Here is a 17,423-nt window from a genome sequence, read left to right as displayed (position 1 = left end):
TATGAATTGCAGTGTATGGGATGATGCATGTGTCCACTGTGTCGGCTGAAATGGAACTAAAAGAATAACATCCATGAATATACAAGAGAACAGCTTTGTCCACTGTAGTGACCACTGTGCATGAAAGGGTTAAGTCTTACACACTGGACCTTTGCACTGGTCATGTTTTACATCAGTGGTTCTCAAACTTTTTACAGTGGAGTACCCCCTTGAAATATACGTTTTTACCCAAGTATCCACAACTCTCGCTTCAGTATTTTCAATTGAAAAAAATTGGGCAAAATTTGTTCCTGTGCCAAAGATATCCGTTTGTGTTATCAAAACTTTGTAAACAAACAACATATATTTAACTGTAATACATAAAAAAAATAATTTATCAGTCAATTTTGTGTGCAACCTATAAATTGAACAGTGCCCTCTTTCATCGATAAGAAAAAGAAATAAATTGGTCATTAATTAATAAATAAACCTTTCATCAACCAAAAATCATTACTTAGCTCACCAAATAAACTCATTTTGAAAAAATAGAAATGTTCTTAAAATGTTACCAAATCTTAAATAAGATGACTGACAGTAAAACTATTATATGAATGTATTTGTTGTGTTTTATATTTCAGCATTAATTCTTATTATTTTGTATTCGGTACATAATGACTTATTTAACCCATAAAGACCCAAACAACCACTGGAGATCAAAATCATCTACCAATATAAAATGTTTAATAACTTCTGATCCATTAAATCTATCAATCCATGTAAATAATTGGTATAAAATGCAGTTTGTCATCTTTTTATGGTCATCAGATGTGACCCATTTAGATGTTCAGAGGCTCTGTAGTGAACATGGAAACACCGTCATCTTCTGCAACATTGATTCACCAGTAAAACCCATGGAGATGGATCAATGACAGTGGATGGACACACTGGGTTTATGTTCAGTTAATGAGAGATTTTGTTGAAAAAGTCACATTTTCTTCATTTTTGTCTGTTTCTGATTTAAGGACAATTACCTTTAATCTGAGCTTTTATGAGCATCTACATGATCAGTCAATTAAATTTGGGAAAATACCTGATTTGTATTGAAGAAACACAAAATACAGAAGATAATATTATAATACATGTTGATAAATTGGTTACGAAAGGTTAAATAGAGAGAAAAATTCATTTGGGAACTGTCAGAAAAGTAACACTGGGTCTTTTTGGGTTATAGCAGTGGTTCCCAACCTTTTTTGGCTCGTGACCCCATTTTAACGTCACAAATTTCTGGTGACCCCAGATATTCAAAACAGACATTTTTTTTGCTAAAATTTATTTGTTTTTCATCATGTAATAGTTTGCTACACTATGTTGCAAATAAACGTTAATGTTACACGACATTTAGTCTATATAATCTATATTATTATGGATGGAGCCAGAAAAGCCAGGTGTAGATTACTGCACAAAGTGAGAATTTGATTTTCCTTGGTCAGGATATGTACAGTCAGTCCAGCTTGGATTTACAAGGCTGACAATTAATACTGAACAAACAAGAACTCAAACTATGAATTATGAAAGAGCTGCAGCATCTGAAACCGACCACAATGAACATTTGATAGATAAACAGTACCACAGTGCTTCAGTTTCAGAGTTTCTCATCGGCTAAAATTTACTTAGGGGGTCAAATGAGTGGCCATTTTTGTCAAAAAAAAAGTTGTAAGAAATGCATAGAACTGTACTGAAATAATGCTCATACATTTGTCACAGACTATTGATATTATTTGACAGTGGAAGCTATTTTTTCAGAAATATTGGATTTTGAATAACACGTGTATGTGAAAACTTTTGCTAGTGTACGGACATGACAGTGGACGGACGTGACATTACCCATGATGCTCTGGTCAGTACCAGTACTTTATTAGTAATAAACTTATAGACTTACGATTGCTGATTCTCCTCTTATTCATAAATGTTAGTATTGTGGATCTAAAACAATAACAGCTGACACAAAAACACAAAATGTGGCAGTGGACGGATGTGACATGGTTGTTACGGATCCCATCATACTGATGCTCGGCAGCCATGTCAACGTTTGCCCAAATGATCCCTGTGCAAAAACTAGGATCATAGTTATTTATTGTATAGTTTATCATCATACTAAAGAGTAAATAACAATACAGAATTGTTATTTCTTTATAAAAATGCTTATTATTAGAAAACTATGGATTTAAAAAGTGACGTGTGACATTCGTAATGTATGTATTGGCGTAACATAAGCAGGATGGATCAGCACCATACTCCATATTGCAACCTGTAAAAATAAAACGTGATATGTAGGATAGAATCTTGTAAGAAAAATTGGGGAATCTAAAAGAATAGAATATTTGTTTTTCAGGTAAATTCAGTTTAAATATAACTGGCCATTTGTGACATGAAAATATAGCATTAATTGTGATGAAATTGGACATTTTTGACCTGAAAACATAGTTCATATGACCATCAACATGTTGAACAGAACTGAAATCCTGTACATTTGCATAACTTGCATTTACCAACACAAAGTTCCTTTGGGGATTCACTTATATTGATTTCTTATGCACAAAGACAGAAATAAGACCTCTAAGCAAATTTTAGCCGTTATGTCTTTTATGTATTGGGATTGTCTCTGTCAACTCACCATTTTTTACTAATTTTTTTTTTTTTTTTAATCAATTACTAGAAATTTCAGGCGACCCCATTTGAATTCCAGGCGACCCCACGTTAGGTCCCAACCCTAAGGTTGAAAAACACTAGGTTAAAGTATTTTTCAAGTACCCCTTGGGCTTCTTCCAAGTACTCCTGGGGGTACACGTACACCACTTTGGCAACCCCTTGGTGAAGTCTGCTGCACCTCTGCCAAATGTCCACCAGGGGGCTCTGTTTCCCTGCTGACACCCGCGTGTGTACATGGTCTGCGACAGCTGCCCACCAAACCAAATGAAAAGCTCCTGGTGTCTGTTTTACTGTGTGCTCAGAGCTACTGCAGTTCACCATCCATACGAAGGAACACGTGTGTATTTTTCACTCGACTATTAATAGGATAACAGAGCTCCTTTAGGCTTCATTTGAGTGCCGTACCAATCTGCCTTATTTAAAACTCCAGTCACAGATGTCCCATTCACCTGCGCATGTCCACTGGGCACAAGTATTTACATGCATCTGAATGGAAGTAGTGGCACTGCAGTAGAAATACTAGAGCTAATACTAGGAGCTTTGCTTTTAGGCCAAATTCAACATAAATAGGCTGAGAGGTAAAGTCTGAGTGCGTTATGTCGCTTTTTGGAACAAATGTTTTTTTAAAAAATGATCGGATGAGGTCTGTTTATATGATGAGATGCGTTTTAAAGCTATAGACTGTTGAGTAACTGAAGACTGCATGATGTTATTGGTTTGTTTATAAAAATCCAACCTGCACTAGTAGAGTAGTGACAGCTCTGTTGTGTAAGTTACTAAATAAAGGGCACTATTTACCTCCAAATCTACCAGATGTATGTGGTCAAATGGACATATTTGTGCAGATCATGGATGATACTGTAGGTGAGTAGAGGTTCTGATCCACTTTGGTTCTGTCAGTGTGTTCAGTGTTGTTCTACAGGTTGATTATATCACTGCAGTCTCTCTGTGTTGAGTCACCGCCCACTCTGGCATTTTCCCACATTAATATGCAGTGTATAAATGTTAACACTAAAACTACATCTCAGGCACTATAGGTTCCTTAGAATAAATCCCTCCGCGCCTTCAGCAGTCAGAGTCACTCCACTGCAAATATCCAAACATTACGCCATCCTCCGGTCGGTAAGATAAGGTTTTTGTTTTGTTTTTTTTTTTCTAATTTTGCTCTTTTTTTCCGGACTGACAGCGGTTCCACGCTCTGCCCAGTCAGATTTAGTGCATCTGCTGGGACTGGTGGGAGGACGTCTGCAGAGCACTGCGATGCAGAGGAAAGGCTCGGCTCCGGATGCACGCCTGCAGCTGACAAACAGCACACAAGCGGAGCAGCACAGCCTCCTGGGCTGAGCAGTGTCGTGCCGTGCCGTGCCGTGCCGTGCCGTGTGGCCGGACAGGCTGCAGGAGTTTGTACGCACACCTCTGGACTAGAGCAGGGCCGAGGTGTCTCTGCAGCGCCGCGGCTTTTTTCTTTTTCTTTTCTTTTTTTTTCTTTCTTTCTTTTTTTTTTTTTTTTTTTTTTTTTTTAGGAGGGATACCGTCTTGATACGTGACTCCGAGCCCAAACCTGCCCTGGCTCTGGATCTGAGAGGGAGTAAGAGAGGAAGAGGAGGAGGAAGAGGAGTTGGGGGGGGGGGGCCCTAGCGCGACACCCCGCCCGTCTCGCCTCATTTGGACTGCGGGGATAACGACCCGGACCGTGATACCCCGCGCGCAGACCAACGGAGCAGGTGCGGGTGGAAACGACAAAAGCCTTTCCCAACATCCTGCACCTCTGCGCCAAAGGTAAGCTCTGCCACTCATCCAGGACTGTGGAGGTGTTCATGGCTTCCAGTGATGATGAGGATGATGATGATGATGATAATGATGATCATGATGCTCAAATACGCAAATCTGTCATAAAAGCAGGTAAAGCGCAGAAAGCACTGCGTCTCCGTCTGCGTTTGTTGTGGTTTTTCTGAACGGGTTATAATCGATCGATTTTCATGCCTGCGTCTTGTGAAAGAGATGCATAACAAGAAAATGACGTAGGGAATTCCCACAGTAATCCAATAGGCAGCGGTGACACCTGCACATTCCGCCAGTGCGGTCCGTGCGCGCGCGGCCTGCTGCTCAGTCATGTGCGCAAAGCGGCCGTGCACGCGCGGCGTCGGTCTTCGGCGCACGGACCGCTTTGGAATGATTAAACTTGGGAGAAAAGCTGTTATGTAACGTGATTTTTGCTGACGTGATCTTGTGGCTATAAACGGGGGTTACCTTAAACGTGTCTCCTGCTCTGAGATGTTAGAGATGCTCAGTGGTCCACAAACGGACTGTGTTTACATCCAAAAACCCCAAACTTTCAAGCATTCTGCAGATCCGACCAGAAACCACACCGGCCTGTCGGACCTGTGCCAAGTCATTTTAGTCTTCTCCACTGGGAAAACTGCTTATCCTTTTCTGTCACTGTTTTCTGCTTCCAAGGTTCAGTTGAGATCTGCAAAACTGCCCTCATGCACAACTTTTGGGATATCTAAACCAAGTCTGATATCTGAGACCAAGTGGAGCAAGCAGAATAGACTTTTGCAGGAATAAATACTAATGTGTTATTTGACAGAAGGGAACAGTCTGTGAGTGGTTTTTTTTTTTTTTTTGGGACAGATGTCTGCTCAGGACTGGACATGTTAGGGGTTTACAGGCTGCAGATGTGTCTTCTTTAACCCTTTGTCGTTCACTCAGAAATACTCGGAAATTCAAAATTTCAACCTTAGTGTGTTATTGGAGGATCTAACGAGACTTTATTACTCTTGTGAATTAAAAAAAAAATTGTATATGTAGAAAATCAAGGTCAGTGAAGTTACCATATTTGGTTCCTTGCCCATTAGTGACAAAAAAAAACATCCAAGAAATACAAGAAAAACATTTGTAAGGTGAAAGGAACATGTATTTTAGAACATTAGAACACCACTTTTCTAACATTAGACTAACATGCGTGCTGATCCAGACCCCTGTCCACATCCTCATGATCCCTTTGAACATCATTCCTTACATTAGTACCATTACTTCATGGTACCTAACAAAGCAGGTACACTCGCTGTTCATGAAGAGGTGGACCTTACAGACCCTGTAGACCACATTGGACCTGCGATTGTTGACTCACTGTCCTCATTGGAACTGTTGATGTCACTATTCATTTTTCCATTGGACATATGTGCAAAACTTTACCAATATTTACTAAATGTCAGAAAAACAGAAGTGTGTAATGTTGGTTTTTCCATTATGATTTTCTTTCTTTCTTTTCTTTATTATCGCGAGATGACACGAGAAGTCATTCCATAAACATGGAAACGAACGTAAATATTGTGTTGATTTACAGATTTATTCATTATTATTATATATTACCCCTCTATCCCATACTAAATTTTTAAAAAAATGATTCAGTTTCCTGGTGTGTCCACACATACCGTGCCATGTTTGTTTTAAAACTCTTCATCTATATCTGCTTTTTTTAATTCATGTGACTCTAGTTGCAGAAAAAGGTCTTTCCATTGCAGTTTTGCATGATATACCAATTGCACTACACCTGAAAAACCACGTCTTTCCAGTGCAAAAACTTTTAAGCAAAAAATGAGAGTTTTGGCGAAATTGTTGTTTTTTCATTAGGCAAATTTTTATGCACAAGTTATATTCGCAGATTTTGAGGGTCAATGGAAAAGTGACTACTGTTTTGAAATGTATGCAGAAATTACCAAAAATAGTCACTTGCCTGATAAAGGGTTAACATTTGTGTCTCTTATATTGTCCGTGGTCTACGTTAGATCCTGGTTAATGTTCTTCTATGGTCATCTGCTGGTGATGGTCACGCTGGTGATGTGTCAGTGTCAAAATGAGAAAAAGAGCATGTTCACATACAACATAATCCATGTCAAACCTGCCACACAATGGATTTTTTTTTTTTTTTTTAATTTCATTTAACGAGTTTGCTTAAACACATTGCTACAGCATTTTGTGCAGGAGTTTCTTTACAAGTTGACATCAAGATTAAAATTTCTATTGCAAATTAGCGGTTCCAAATGTTCAAAATAAGAAAAAAAATTAGGGAGTGGATACTATATCACACCATTCCCCCAGGTGTGCCACTACTTCAGAAAAAATAGGAACAGGGTGAGTGACCTTTTTATGCTATTTTTATTATAGCACCAATTACACATATGTTTATGTATTTTTTAAATGATTATTTTACAAGAGAAGAAAGTCACTGTTTGTTGCAATATATGTCACCAAAACAGACATAGAATAGAAAAAAATAGAATAAACTATTCTATTCTATTCTATTCTATTCTATTCTATTCTATTCTATTCTATTCTATTCTGTATGTCACCAAAACAGCGGCTGCTTTAATGTTCTTTGACAGTGAGGTGAAATATTACAACAGAGGTGAAGTCACTACAGTGTGCTCCTGCAGAGACGTCCTCAGACTCTGAACAGATCATGGACAGAGACAGTTCTGATGGGGTTACCTACTTGGCTTTCAAATGTTTAGTGTCTGTATTTATGTATTTTCACAGTCCGACTTCCACAGTTTTACAACAGAGTGTGACTTTTTTGCATTTTTTAAGAGACAACGTCATATGTGTAAATGAGGACATATTTTAAAGGGGATCAAAACATGGTTTGTCTCTCATCATTGACTGTAATTAGAGTGTTTGAATAATCTCCCTGGATAATGACAATGAAATTTTTTCTGCATCTAATTCTGAACCTATGGGATACATCTGAGTTGTTAACAAATATGGCATATCCTTTTTGTTTTTAGGAAGATGTAAGAATTTCCAAAAAGTTAAATTCCCCTTTAGTGTGTAAGTCCATCTTTATTAGAAAACACATGCTGCTAACTGCTACACACGGTAGCTTTATTCACCCACTTTCCACAATAAGGTATAATTACTGGATCTGTGACACACTGTAAAAAACACAACAAGGAAAGGAAACCACATATGTCAAGACAACAAAAGCAATGTTTTAGCAAACTAAAAAACAAAACAGAAACGTCCTGAACCTGTAAATCCTCTGTAGATGTTTAACCATAAATACCAACAACTTTACAAATGTGAAAGAAATAACCACAATAGTAGCAGAAGAATAACAGAAAAACCTTCCTGTGGATTATTTCCTCATGCCATTCATGTTGGTTTGTGTTCATTTTGTGGAGCTCAGGTCCATGTTAACATTTAGACGTGACCCATTACCCTGTGAACTAAACCAGGGGTGTCAAACATACGAATGAGCCAAAACCAGCCCGCCAAAGGGTCCAATCCGGCCCATGGGATGAATTTGTGAAATGCAAAAGTTACACTGAAGATAATAAGGCCGGTTACCATGAACATACTAATCAACTGTTTATGAAATCCCATATTATGAAATTTAATGATTTAGTTTACTATAAGATAATGCAAATAATGTATAAAGCAAAATTAAAGTTACTCCCTGTCTGTGTACAAAGGTTCTTTTCAACACGAGTCTAAATATGATTTGCGAGATGTTTGTAAATTTGTTGTACAAAAAGCTAGAAAAGAGATGATAAGAAGATGAATATCTGTTGTTGTTGTTGTTGTTGTTGTTGTTGTTGTTGTTGTTGTTGTTGTTGTTAAACAATGGAATGAGGCCAGCATGGACTTACGAATGTGTAGCTCATTTTTGGTTTTAAAAAAATTATATGTAGGGCAATTTTTGAAGGTTACAATTGTTAAGATCTAATAATTAATAAGTAAATAATTTATTTTCTACTCTATATTAAATTACCATTAATTTGGTTGGTTATGTTTTCTGTTTTTTTTGGTTTAGTTTCACTTCTCTATGTTTTTGCTTGTTGATTTGTTTGTTTGCATTTTTGTTTTTTCTTTTTCCTGTATGGAACACTGGATAGCTTAATTTGTTATGTAGGATAGGCATTAATATAAGCATTCTGCTTCTGCCTGTGGATTTTTAGTCACTAAACTGTTGGTGATGTTTGCAGTGTTGACAGTGGTTGTATTATGTGATGACTGAATAACGAATTTCATCATCGTCATCATCATCAAGATATTAACAATCAAGGCTGTGAATTATATTTTAGTTCAGGTTCTACATACAGACCAATTTGATCTCCAGTGGGTCAGACCAATAAAATACTATCATAATGACAACCTATAAATAATGACAACCTAAAATTTTTCTGTGTTTTAATTTTAAAAAAAAAAAAAAAAAAAGTAAAATTACTTGTAAATGTCTACATTTACAACCTATACGTTCACAAAAAAGGGAATAACATCAACAACCTGAAACATCTTGTAAAACTAACTGCAGTTTTAATTATATTTTGCCTGTTACTAAGAGTTTTGTGTATTTGTAGATCCACTGTGATCTGTAAGTTTTAATGTATGTGTGTAAATGATAAACTGAGGCATAATATTGTTAAAATTGCACTTATTTTTCTTGAGAAATTTCAGGTTGTTCATATTATTCACATTTTTTAAAGGATAGTTTGTAGATGCAAACATTTGGATTATGTAAGTCAACTTTTTTCACTTTAAAACATAGAGAAAATAATAGATTAGCCATGATTTATAGATCATTAGGCAATATTATTATTTTACTGGTCTGGCCAACTTGAGATCATTTTGGGTTAAATGTGGCTCTTGAACCAAAATGAGTTCAACACCCCTGCACTATACTCAAGTCCCTCAGCAAAGTTTGTGGATAAAAAAGGCTCACAGAAAGGACACATAATCACATCCAAAGGTCTGCATCAGACCTTGTGTACTTAACGGTTTAGCACCAGGACAATCCCTGCACACATCACAGAAACACACCTCAGTGGTTATTTTGCTGCAACTTTCCAAGCAGCTGCATCACAGGCACTTTCATGAAGGATATAGAGGTAAAGTCCTGTCCCCCCTGCACCCTATGGGACCCAACTTTGAAAAAATGTGAATGTCAATGGCAAGAGACAAATAATTATTTGATCCCGGTTGAACTGTCCCACCATTTACACATATGCATATATTTACCTCTGCCAAGGAGGTTATGTTTTCGTCTGGGTTTGTCTGTTTGTTTGTTTGTTTGTTTGTCTGTCTGTCTGTCTGTCTGTCTGTCTGTCTGTCTGTCTGTCTGTTTGTTTGTTTGTTTGTTTGTTGGCAAGATAACTCAAAAAGTTAAAGACAGATTTTCATGAAATTTTCAGGAAATGTTGACACTGGCACAAGGAACAAATGATTAAATTTTGGTGGTGATCGGAGGGATGGGGTGTGGGGGTGACACACAGGACACACGGATCTGCCTTGGCGGAGGTCTGCGCTCTCCAAATGCTTTTCTAGTTTCACATGTAAATACACTGCCCGGCCAAAAAAAAGTTGCACATGTAATATTTGACTGCACCACCTTTGGTTTTGATCACAGGGGACATTCACTGTCACATGTTTTTTGCCACATAATGCTTATGTAGTGTCACAATAAGGTTCATAATATTTTTTCCATCCATAGTTGTATGAATTTTTGATTATTGATGATGAAGAATCGGACCACTGCATCAAAAGTCTTCATCACACCCCAAATGAGAGTCTGGACTTTATGGAGGTTAATCCATGTGTGAAAATGATGTCTCATTCTCCCTGAACCATTCTGTCACAAGCCGGATGATCCTGATCAATCCTGGCATTGTCCAGTCTTTATGACATTAAAGCAGAGGCGATTGCTTTGAGACAGCAAGGGAAGCTGAACTTCACCTAGTATTTCAGGAAATGAATGGGCAGAATTGAACTGTTGAATTCACAATGAAGATATGAATTACATTTACATTAAAATTGAGCAAGCATGCATTTAATTTTATGGCTATGTCATTCTGGTCAGCTGTTTATCGTTTGTTTTCCGATGTGAATTCCCCGATATATTCTTGTATCAGTAGCCTTCACTGTTGAATTCCCCATTGGCGTCAAGCATCAGTGGGTTGTTTAAGAGGCAGCACCGAGCTGTTTTTTTCACTACAGGGAAGCATGGTGGTCATTGGATAAATGGATAAAATCATCCCACCTAAAACCCTCCCACGGACATTCAGCGTCTCTGGGGGTGAATGGGTCAGTAGGCGGGCCAGGACGCTGGCCTTTGGACATTGGATTGGATGAACTGTTGGAAAGAGTAGGTATTGGTCTGAAAGGCTGAACCCATTTTGACTGACAGCGATGTTGATGCATACTGGCATCGGAGCACGTTGGAGCTCAGTCCCATGCGTAGGGATGGGAATCGATAAGAATTTAATGATTCCGATTCCATTATTGATTTTACTTATTAATCCGATTCCTTATCGATTCTAATTGGGTGATGGAATAAAAGAGTACTAATGGGTGTGTTTGCATTAATTGCCTTTTATATATGCACTGTCTGCACAGAAAATATATCATATACAGTATGCACAAATAATAATAACAGATGACGCCAGGCCTGGTTCGGGGTAGGGGTGTAAAACTGAAACTTAAGATGCTTTACTAATTCCCCGTGTTGACTACATTCTGACCAAAAGAATGCAGCATGCACGTGACGCCATCACGCATGCAGGCAGAATTGATTAGCAGAATCGTTAAGCAGGCAGGCAGATGATTCCAAGGAACCGAGCTACTGGGAACTGGTTCTTTTTGAGAACCGGTTCTCGATTCCCATCTCTGCCCATGCAAATATCTGTGGAAGAGAGGTCATTTGCCAGAGTGCTGGGACTACATCAGCTGAAGAGAAAAAGGGTCAAGTCATTCACCTGCAAGTGTGTGTAGCTGTGGTTTTATGGTATAGATGAAGCATAACAGCCTCAATTAAGCATTCCTTTTATTTTTAATTGCTTTGCTTTAATATGACAAGTTTTATGATGGAGCTGTAAGATGAGCTTCCCCTGTTTTAAAGACCAGAAGCAGCCACTGCTTTAAAGACATGAGAGGACACTTACTGCAGTTAGAGTTAAATAACCTGTTCCAGCTGAAACATTATTAACCACTGCAGTACTTACCCATGGAAGGATCTGAACTCTTTGTTTAGTTAAATCCAGGCAGTTACTTTATTTGTCCAGGCTGTTTATTTAACTCTAACTGATGCAGTAAGTAGCCTCTCATTTCTTTTATCGTCTAAAAGATTGGACAATGCCAGGACTGATCAGGATCATCAGGCTTGTGACAGAATGATTCAGGGAGAATAAGACATCATTTTCACACATGGATTAGCCTCCATAAAGTCCAGACTTTCATTTGGGATGTGATGAAGACTTGATGCAACGGTCTGATTCTCCATCATCAATGATAAAAAATTAATGCAACTATGGATGAAAAAAAATATTATGAACCTTATTGTGAGACTGCAGAAGCATTATGTGGCAAAAAAACTATGACAGTGAATGTCTCCTGTAATCAAAACCAAAGGTGGTGCAGTCAAATATTGCATGTGTGTTTTTTTTTGGCCGGGCAGTGTATAAAGACTATTACTATTCATCATATTGCCCCATGCAGCACAAACAGAAGGAGCAGGACTCAGCTGTGATTTTTTCACACATACAAAACTGTTGGCCCACCAAACAAAGAGTAGTAAAGAAAATGAATCCACCCGTAGATGAGTGTGTTCAGTTAGAATCTGTACCAGAGTCAAAATTTAGGATGAGAACCATTGCTTTTCTGAACAAAGTTGGACATTAGGGCTGCATGATATTGGAAAAAAACTGACACTGCAGTTTTTTTTTTTAACTCTGCGATATATGTTGCGATATGAAAAAATACTCAGGAGTATATAATAACAGCGTGTAAATGGTCAAACTAATTAGTGGTGTTACCTCTCCTTGTGGCAACAGGTGCAAGGCACTATCGACACAGAACACGTTTTTCAATATCATGCTTCTTGTAGCCGAAATAATTCCAGAATAACTGACGTTGCTTTTCTTTTTGGCACCAAATCTTCATTTACGCTGAATTTCTCTTGTTTGTTCCTCATTTTTCAATGTTGTTACCAGCGACTCACTCCAAATTGATTAAGAACGATTGTGATTGGTGGATCGCTGCATTCAGTGTGTGTCAGGTACCCTTGAAATTAGATGAGAACACGTTCAGTTCATTTGCTTCCTACATTGCAGGACCTGCGATGTGACTATTGCGCACACGTACATCGCGATGTTGATGCTCAAGCGATATATTGTGCAGCTCTATTGGTCATTGAGTTTAAGTTGCTCAGGTGGTTGCTGAGATGTTCCCACTCTTCTGTGTAGACTTCTCTGAGTTGCCTCATGATGGAGTGTCTGTTGATGTGATTCTGTGGGTGTTTTGTTAAAATAACAGACCGGCGACCAAGCTTTCACAGTGAAGGACCAGCTTCTTCTTCTAAATGTCACAGTCTGTAGCAGATCCATACCTCCATTAGTCCCAGTTCCAGCGGTGTCATGCAGCTCCAAACCATAGTGCCGTTGTTCATAATGCATGAACATGGATTTCATCAGATGTTTGGAAAGATGGTGATGGTTTGGAAGTCCACTCTAGAGAACATGTGAGTTTCAATTTGTAGAGATAATTTGCAGATTAGGGTAGATGTTGAGCCTAAGCAATGTATAAATAAATATACGGTGGTTTAAGTAGTTTTAAGCAGTTTTCACTGTTGTTGGAGACAAATGCAAATTGATAATCTGACTGCAATTTAGATGAGCATAAATGTATTCATTTGCATTATTAAGGATCCGAAAAAAGAAAAAAAAAGGTTTAGGACCTTATAAGTTTATACTTCTTATTGCTTTCTTTCAGTTAATGTTATAGACATGAACATTTGTTTATACTGTGTACACTTATAATGTGTATACTTAGTTGTGTATGTTCATGTTGTGTCTTTCTTTTGTTTGTTTTGGCTTAACTAAACTAAAAGTGCAGAGGAGGCACTGGAGAGTGTTCTGTTGAGTTTGTTAGTAGAGTCGGAGGTAGATCAGCTCGGTTGTTTTCTCTTTGGGCCATGATTGTGCTGTTGAGATTTCATATAAATCTGGATGAGATCAGATCACAGTGTGATCCTGGGCACCTCCATGTGTGATCAGGTCTGATCTGAGTGCCTTTAGTCATTGCATTAACATGCATTTTTGAATGGTTCGTCTGTTTATGTCAGCCCTGTGATGAACTGGTGACATGTCCAGGATGGATCCCAGCTTTGCCTGTTGGTACCCCTGTGACCCTCTCAAGGACCATGTGGTTCAGAAAATGTATGGATTAACATGAATTCTTTTTTCTACGGATAAATTGTCTGGATACAGATTGTATGTAAATAGGATGTTAAAGTTGTACGTCCTTCAGTCCAGAAGGACTGATCAAAAATGTGTAATGTTGTTAATGTAGTGCTGAATTTAAATGGTAAACATAGAATCGAATCAATAGAGCACATGTTAAAACCATAAATTATATAAGTATTTTTCAGTAAAATTAAATATTATGCTTATATTTAGGCAAAAAATATGTTTTTTTGTGTATGAGTTGGTGAGTGGGGAAATAATCCAAGGGAAAAAAAAACCCTGAATTTCAGTGATTAAAGTCATAGATATGGACATTCTGTGAGACAGAGTCATATGCGGACATTCTGTGAGACTGTAAAATCATATATTGGTCTTAGATAAAACCCACAGTAATTAATAAGGGGGAAAAAACATAAAAGACTTGGAAGTCAGTCAGGAATGGAAGAGCACTTTTATTTTTATGGTCTTTATATGTTGAGCAGCATCAGGTTAACACATCACTGTCTGGACAGTAACATGAAAATAACTGTCAAATTTATTGTCTCCATGTCTCACTATTTTTACTATTTAAATCAAACTTGTGAAATTTTCCACAATTCCTTTGTTTTGTCACACAGTTGTCACAAAGAATTCCTCTGATACAGATGTGTGTATTCTGCTGAGTTCCCTGCAGCATTCTGCAGACACAGGGGTTGGTTCAGTATGGCCATTTGTAATGAATATAATTCAATAACAGAAGCTCACAATATAATAAAAGGGGAATTGATCATTTAAAGGCTAAAAGGTATTTAATGAGTCACTGACGGCTGAGTACAAATGGGAAAAAGCCGAGACAGTAATGACGTCACTGCAGTCCGAGAAGTGCTTCATGTATAGGTCATCTTTAATCCATCTTTATCCCTCTCACATTCACTTTCCCTTTTGTTAACACTTAAGTAGTTCTAAGGTTGTTAAAATCCTCTTATATTCAGTACGTATAGTTTTTGTGTTTACTGTGTTCAGCTCTTTGTTGAGGCAAAATGATGTTTACACTGAAGCACATTAGAAAAGACATGTTATTAGATGGAAATATCTGAAATGTTTTGATGATTATGTTCATTTCATAGTTATTTGCCATTCCTGAAAATCTGTTGACTCTCATCTAGATTATAACGCATTAAAAAATAATTAAAATTGAGGCTGTACACACTCCTAGATGTACATAAAGAAGTTATTTTTTTATCCAAAGGGGCAGGTTGAGCAAAGTGTGGACTGCTTTGTTACTAGTCTTGATAAAACCAAACCTCACAATAAGTGGAATCACAAAGGTGGGTATAAATGTGTGTACCCAGAGTTTCTGACACTGTTTTGAGTATAAAAGAGGAATAGTTGACACCAGGTGACCACTCAAAACATGGACAGATCTAGATCAGCTGAATATGTCTCAGCAAAAAACTAAACTATAACCAAAAGTAGACGGGAAAACTGACAACAAACATTGTCTGAATGTGAGAGTTAACCCTTAAAAACCCAAACAGCCACCAGCAATCGAAATCATCTACTCAGCTCGAATGTTTAATACCTGTTGATCCACAGTGGTTCTCAAACTTTTTACAGCAGAGTACCCCCTGAAATATGTCTATTTTTAGCCAAGTACCACCAACTCTCGTTTCAGTATTTTTGATTGAAAAAAATGAGGCAAAATTTGTTCCTGTGTCAAAAGTGTCTGTTTTTATTTTCAAATCTTTGTCAAGAAACAATATATATTTACCTTTAATATGTTAAAAATATCAAATCTTTATAAGTAGATTTTGTGTGCAAAATATAAATGTGAAAAGTGCCCTCTTTCATTGAGAAGAAACATAAATAAATTGGTCCTTAATGAATAAATGAACCTTTCATCAACAAAACATTATTAATTTATTACTCAAATAAACTCATATTGTATAATATAAAATAGAAATGTTCTCAAAATGTTACCAAAGCTGAGGGGGGGGCTTCAAGTTTTTAAAAATATTGACGAAATGATGAAATAAGGTCAGGAGTGTCAAGTTTATTATATGAATGTATTTATTGTGTTTTATATTTCAGCGTTAATGCTCATTATTTATTTTGTGTTCAGTACATGATGACTTATTTAATGTATTTTTCACAAAAAAATTTCAAGTACCCCCTGGGCTTCTTCCAAGTACCCCTGGGGGTATGCGTACCCCCATTTGAGAAAGAGTACACTAATCCTATCAATCCATGTAAATAATTGGTGTAAAATGCAGTTTGTCATCTTTTCATGCTCATCAGATATGACCCATTTGGTTGTTCAGAGGCTCCATAGTGAACATGGAAACACCGTCATCTTCTAAAACATTGGTTCACTAGTAAAACCCATGGAGTTTGACAAATGACAGTAGATGGAGATGCTTGTTTTTCTATTCAGTTATTGATATCTTTGTTTAAAAAGTCACATTTTCATTAGTTTTCTCTGTTGTAAAATAATGACCTTTGGATTTACTATAAATTTGCATGAATATCTACATGATCAGTAAATTAAATGTAGGGAAAAATACATGATTTACACTGAAAAATGCAAAATACATAGGATAATATTATAATAAATGATGATAAATCACTTAAGAAAGATTAAATAGAGAGAAACATTAATTTGGGAATGTTTCCACAAAAGTAGAACTGGGTCTTCATGGGTTAATATTCTGATCAATATCACATCATTAAGGCGGACTATAACCACGGTTGTGTGTTCTGTTAAGTTCATGTAGTTTTTAGATGTAGGTATTTCTGATGATGTGTTAAACCCACTATACACTGTGATTTTGTTTTATCCCACTTGAAAGATGAGGAAATGTAATATACACATAATAGAGGTCCTACATCAATCAGTTAGACAATCTAGAACAAAACTGTGGCAGTGTTAGAAATTTAGTTTGACCATCTGATCTCAAGTTCTTACAACCTGCATCTAATAACCAGCTGTAATGCACCATGAAATGACATACTGATCAATGCAACGTGTGTGTTTATGTAAAACTACTAACCTCAAGCTTTCTTTCTTGTATCTCAGGTTGCTCTACTTTCGTGAGTCACAACTCTTTTCAAATTCTCCACCTTCCCTTCAACTTTGTGTTTTTAGCCATGTATGTAAATACCACTATTGCTAACTGTTAGCATAGTTTAGTAACATAGGTACATAGTTTACAACTACTGCGGTACAGGTTGATGATGTGTGCTGATGACATTCAATGTGGGAAGGTGAACTTTTAGACATTTTTGTCTACTTGGAACAGGGTAAGTTATGAAGATAGAGATTTAAGAAATAACAAGTAAACTACATATGGAAAATCCAGATCTAAAACAGAAGCTCTTTACTAACTTCTTCATCCTGCTTTGCAGTACAGTCCCCTGGTCATTCACTGGTGTTATTGACTTGGTTGTTTACATTCATGACAACAGCCTGTACAATCATTTCTCAGCTAACCAGGGATGTGCACAGTTGGCGCTGTG

General features: G+C 37.2%; 1 protein-coding gene across 1 annotated transcript in view; it reads left to right on the top strand.

Annotated features, from left to right (window-relative positions):
• Window positions 1-4,333: 4,333 nt before the first annotated feature.
• hecw2a (HECT, C2 and WW domain containing E3 ubiquitin protein ligase 2a) overlaps window positions 4,334-17,423 on the top strand; it is a 72,687-nt gene continuing 59,597 nt past the window's right edge. The window contains exon 1 of the mRNA XM_030125010.1: window positions 4,334-4,467. The gene's annotated coding sequence lies outside the window, so the exon portion shown is untranslated. The remainder of the gene's footprint in view (window positions 4,468-17,423) is intronic.

This window comes from Sphaeramia orbicularis, chromosome 21 (assembly GCF_902148855.1).
Source record: "Sphaeramia orbicularis chromosome 21, fSphaOr1.1, whole genome shotgun sequence".
NCBI lineage: Eukaryota > Metazoa > Chordata > Actinopteri > Kurtiformes > Apogonidae > Sphaeramia > Sphaeramia orbicularis.
Note: the sequence above shows the minus strand (reverse complement) of the source record. Positions and strands in the feature narration are given on the sequence as shown.